The sequence below is a fragment of the Bubalus kerabau genome, chromosome 4 (assembly GCF_029407905.1).
Source record: "Bubalus kerabau isolate K-KA32 ecotype Philippines breed swamp buffalo chromosome 4, PCC_UOA_SB_1v2, whole genome shotgun sequence".
Lineage (NCBI taxonomy): Eukaryota > Metazoa > Chordata > Mammalia > Artiodactyla > Bovidae > Bubalus > Bubalus kerabau.
The window spans coordinates 137,284,623-137,290,715 of record NC_073627.1 but is presented as its reverse complement, the minus strand read 5'-3'; positions in this window follow the sequence as shown (position 1 = coordinate 137,290,715).

Here is a 6,093-nt window from a genome sequence, read left to right as displayed (position 1 = left end):
TATGCAATTTTATGACTGTGACTAAATTAAATATGTGATGTTATATACAAATATTATAATTTTATAGTTTTATACATTTTGACAAATGTGGAATGTTATAAAAAGTATAAAAACTATCAAACTGTTATGAAATATACAATTTTATGAATTTGTGACCAAATTAAATATGTAATTTTATATAAAAAGAGGCATGTGTGTGTTTTTTCCCCATCCTCTGGTTCTCTGGAGCAGTTCTGAGTGAAGGGTACAGGGGTGTGTTCTTGCTGTGTGACCCACTCCTTCCTTCACCCTTTATGCCTCAGGCTCATCTTGCATGGGTGTGTCTCCTGCTCTGACTCAAGATTTCCAGATGCCAGATTCCTGGGGGACCTGAATACAGCCCCTCATCTGTCACCTCCTCCCCGTTCTTGCCCTGGGAGAGAGGCCCCAGCCTGGCCAGGCTCCTGCACAGCCTCCCCGCTGTGGTGTCTCTGAGTCCTGTCTGGGCCTGCTGGGCTCCCTGAAGGTGCAGACTGGCTCTGACAGAGCTGTTGGGAAGGGCTGGTGGGGCCCTGCTTGCTGGGGTTCTTCTGTGGCCCCTCACTTGTGAGCCTCCTGCCACTCTGGGACCACCTTCCCCTTCTGTCCCTGCTGTCCTTTGTGCATCCTCGTCACAGTAGGTCTGGTGGCTCAGCCCTGCAACCTCATGGAGACACAGCTCCCTTCTCCTGGACCTTAGGGTAGGATCCCCCACCCACCTAGATTTCCTGGGGGAGCCCCATGGTCCCAGCCCTGTCCCCTTTCCCAGAGCAAAGGTGCTCGTGCAGAGCTGCACACCCCCTGACTGCCCCCATTCCTGCCTGTGAACATACTACATCAGGAGTGGGAAGAAAAATATTTTAGATCACAAATCAGGAGGAAGAGGTGAATTTATAATTACTTGAAAATAAATTCTTGAGAAGCAGTGTTGCCTGTGTGAGACCCCTATATCAGATCACCTATGTTGTCCTTGAATGGAGAAGAGTGACTGGGCCTCCATTTTTTTGTGTGTCTGTTAACACTTTATGAGAAGCTGAGGGGTGGGGGGCTGAGGGTGTTAGGGGCAATATTATATAATCAACAGGCTTGAGCTTCCCTGGTGGCTTACATGATAAAGAGTCTGCCTGCAATGCAGGAGCGACGGGTCCAATTCCAGGGTCTGGAAGATCTCCTGGAGAAGGAAATGGCAACCCACTCCAGTATTCTTGGCTGGAGAATCCCATGGACAGAAGAGCCTGGCAAGTCCCAGTCCATGGGGTCACAAGGAGTCGGACATGACTGAGCGACTAACATTTCACATATGGGATGCATCTGAGCAGTTTTACAGGATAGGTAAGAGCACGTATTAGTGGACATTAACCTAAAACATAGAGTTTTAACACTACAGCCTTATTCTTGTTGTTCAGTCTCTCAGTCATGTCCGACTCTGTGACCCCATGGACTGCAGCATGCCAGACTTCCCTGTCCTTCACCATCTCGCAGAGTTTGCTCTAACTCATGTCCACTGAGTCGGTGATGCCATCCAACCATCTCATCCTGTCGACCACTTCTTTTCATGCCTTCAGTCTTTCCCAGAATCAGAGTCTTTTCAAGTGAGTCAGCTTTTCCCATCAGGTGGCCAAGTATTGGAGCTTTAGCTTCAGCATCAGTCCTTCCAATGAATATTCAGGGTTGATTTCCTTCAAGATTGACTGGTTTGATCTCCTTGCTGTTCAAGGGACTCTCCTGAGTCTTCTCCAACACCACGGTTAAACAAGCATCAGTTCTTCGGTGCTCAGCCTACTTTATGGTCCTGCTTTCACATCCGTACACGACTACTGGAAATACTATAGCGCTGACCAGACGGATCTTTGTCGGCAAAGTGATGTCTCTGTTTTCTAAAACGGCGTCTAGGTTTGTCACAGCCTTTATTACATCACCATTTCTAATGGTTCAGTGTAGGTTGGTTCTCTGATAGTGAGTCTCACCAGACTGGGGCTGTGGTCCCTTCAAGGCCTGAATGGAAAAGGACGTGCTTCCAAGCTTACACGTGAGGTGGGGGCTGGATTCAGTTCTTGGGGGCAGTTGGCAGGAGGCTGTCCTTTGTCCTTGTGATGTGGGCCTCTCCATTTATTGTTTAGTCGTTGCTCAGTCATGTCAGACTCTTTGAAACCCCATGGACTGTAGCCTACCAGGCTCTTATGTCCATGGAATTCTCCAGGCAAGAATACTGGAGTGGGTTGCTCTTTCCTTCTCAAGGAGATCTTCCCAACCCAGGGATCAAACCCAAGTCTCCTGCATTGGCAGGCGGATTCTTCACGGCTAAGCCACCAGGGAACCCAGTCCTCTCCATATGTGTGTGTGTACATGCTAAGTCGCTTCAGCTGTGTCAGACCCTTTGTGACCCTATACCAGGCTCCCTCTGTCCATGGGACTCTCCAGGCAAGAATACTGGAGTGGGTTGCCATGCCTTCCTCCAGGGGATCTTTCTGATTCAGGGATTGAACTGGCATCTCTTAGGTCTCTAGCAATTACAAGTGGGTTCGTTACCCCCAATGCCACCAGGGAAGCCCAGGCCTCTCCACAGGGCTAAACAAAACATGGGAGCTTGTTTCATCAGAGCAAGTGAGCAACTCGGCAAAGGAGGGTGGGGTGTGGGAGCTGGGGAGGAGTCACCATCCTTTTACCCTGATCTTGAGACATGCCACTGCTTCTGTTGATCCATTTCTCGGTATTTTGTCTGAAATTCTGACAGGTCTGAGATCCTACTTGTGAGTTATTGAGTTACCTTACCACATTATTTATGTGAGTCTTTATGAGTGTGCATGTACACCTGGGTAGCATGTATATACCAGTATACAAGTGCATATGGATGCATACAAACATACGTGCTAGCCAACTGTGCACACACCATCCCGTCGTGAGATCTCTGGATCAAGGATCAGACTGTTTCGTTGCCGAGTACACTTAGCCCTGGTTCCCCACAGCGGGAGAGGGTAGAGGCATGTGTACCTGTGTGTGCAGTGGGGTTTATGCATCAATTCCAGGTTATGAAACTCAGAGCTTAAATAGATGGCTGACACATCAACTCCTGCTCTTCTCCTCAGTAAGAAAGATCCTGTATTTTCTTCTGGAATAGAAACAAAGCCTCTTTTGGAGGAAAGGAGCCTAGAATGTGAGTACACGGCCCTGATCGGCAGGGGACAACCTCTAGTCCCTACAGGGCAGTAGCCAACCTCTCCCTTTAAGGTGTGTCAACCATTTGTGCTTGCTGCATGCTAAGTCGCTTCAGTCATGTGTAACTCTTTGCAACCTTATGGCCCTTAGCCCACCAGGCTTCTTTGTTCATGGGCTTCGCCAGGCAAGAATACTGGAGTGGGTTGCCATGCTCTCTTCCAGAGGATCTTCTTGGCCCAGAGATGGAACCAGCATCTCTTAGGTCTCCTGCATTGACAGGGAGGGTTCTTTACCACTAGCACCATCTGAAAAGTCCTGTTAACCATTCAAACAGCCTTTAAGCAAAGTTGCCCACAATCTTTGCTCAAAAAACTTAAACTTTAAGCAAATCTGAAAAATGTCATGTCCATTTTATAAATTGAAGATAATAGGATTAAAGGCCAGAAATTTGTCCCCAGTAGTAAAGATAAGCAGGGTGCACACAGTCTCTCTGCCTGGATGTTAAACATTCACTCTATGGAATTTCATTAAATACATATAAACTTTTAAAGATTTTTTGACATCCCCCAATAGTCTGAGTTGGACAAATAGAAAATACAAAACTCAGTTTTTGGAATAGATTTCCACAAGAACATGAAGTGACTTTTCACCCATCCCTTTCCTGGGTCCTGAGTCATCTTGGCCTGTTTTTTCTTGACTCCTCAGACTCAGGTTTTACCATGTCTCAGCACTTGACTGCTCTTCCTCTGGTTTCTTTTGTCTTTTCTGTCCCCTCGGGCACACCTCATGCTCTCCCTGCTGAATCACAGCAACAGGCCTCCGGCTTTGACAGCTGTCTCTGTCCTCCATTATGCTACGATCCCACAGGAGTCTGGAATCTTCCTGATGCAAACCACTTCCCAGGATTTCCACCCCTCCCTCCCTGGAGAGTGTCCAGACAATGTCTTATTAAGCACTTGGCTTTTGCTCCATTCTCTGAGTTGCTGAAACCATTTCCACACTAATGACCATTTGTCTACCTATTAGCCTTGTTAAATAATCATGGATTATAGAGACATTTGGGCTTCCCCGCTGGCTCAGATGGTGAGGAATCTGCCTGTAATGCAGGAGACCTGGGTTCAATCCCTGGGTTGGGAAAATCCCCTGGAGAAGGGAATGGCAACCCATTCCAATGTTCTTGTCTGGAGAATCCCCTGGACAGAGGAGCCTGGCAAGCTACAGTTGGTGGGTTGCAAAGAGTTGGACACAACTGAGTGACTAAGACACATATAGACATTTATGTGACAAAATGTTTTTGTAGTATTCTTCAAATGTCAAAAACTTCAAAATAATTAAAATGTTCCCAATGGGATTCTGGTTAAGTTACTGGTGTTAGACCCATACAGTATGTTAGGGAGTTATCAAAAGTAACGTAGCAAAATAATTAATGAAATGAAAAAACGTTTTTAAAAAAGTGTTTAAAAAGGTTAAGAAGGAAAAACAAGATTATTAATAGTATTTACCTGCGGTGGTTTTAAGGCAGGTGCACAAATTCTTTGATCTTTTTCTTTCAAGATATATAGCTGAACATGTGGTGCAATTAGTGACTCATCTGTAATCATCAGGACATGGCAGAGGTGGCTATACATGACCAGCTGCTAGAACTGGGCTCTCCCTTCCAGATCGAAGGGCCAGCAACAAGCCAGCACAGCAAACAGGTCCTCAGGACAGCGTGGTAACCGTCTTTTAGGGCCCGCTGCCATGTCAAAGGGGTCCATGTCCACGTAGGGCATTTGGCCCTGAGTCAAAAGCTAGCTCCCACAGCATCACTCTGAAGGCCCACAGGTCACTGGCACTGGAGAACTCATTATTAACCAGACTTTCAAGGGCCGTCCACCAAATCCGCCTGTTTTCATTGTCCCCCAGGCAATGACAGTCCACGGGAAACAAGTCTCTGCAGACGGCATTGTCTGCGATCTTAACTTGAAGTGTATCCTCAGCAATACAGGTCCTAACAGCCACATCTTGGTGGATGACTTCCCTGCTGGACAGACAGCTCATTCCTCAGGCAATCTGAACAGTCATGTGAACCAAGTCTTGTTAAGAAATCGCCTGTGGATTATGGGCCTCTACTAATTGGCACTGCCGTAAAAACAATCTAAGATTCCCCCAGTTCATGTAAGCCAATATCCCCATGGGCTTTTCTCCTTCTATACACACCCTGGTGATAGGAAGAAGATTTCTGTGATGAAGACCTCATAGCTTACAACTCTCAGTGAGCATCATTGTCACCTGAATTTCAGAAGCTTGATCTTTAACTGTTTTTACAAATACTTGCTTTTCTTTATTTGAATCTTTTTCTTTTTTTCCTTTAGCCACAGACTTTATTGTTTGAATATTTGCAACTATTATTCTGCTGCTAAGTGGCTTCAGTCGTGTCCGATTCTGTGCGACCCCATAGACAGTAGCCCACCAGGCTCCGCCGTCCCTGGGATTCTCCAGGCAAGAACACTGGAGTGGGTTGCCATTTCCTTCTCCAATGCATGAAAGTGAAAAGTCAAAGTGAATTCGCTCAGTCGTGTCCGACTCTTAGCGACCCCATGGACTGCAGCCTACCAGGCTCCTCCGTCCATGGGATTTTCCAGGCAAGAGTACTGGAGTGGGGTGCCATTGCCTTCTCCAACTATTATTCTATACACTTTTAATTTCTTCCAAAACTCTATGCTCCATATTGCTAGGTCACTTCGCTCTCCATTTTATTCTACATTTCCATCAAGCAGTGTTTCCCCAAATCACAATCTGCTGATTTTGTATTGTTGTTGTTCAGTTGCTAAGTTGTGTCTGTCCTTTTGTGATGCCATGGACTATAGGCCACCAGGCTCCTCTGTCCATGAGATTTCCCAGGCACGAACACTGGAGTGGGCTGCCATTCCTTCTCCA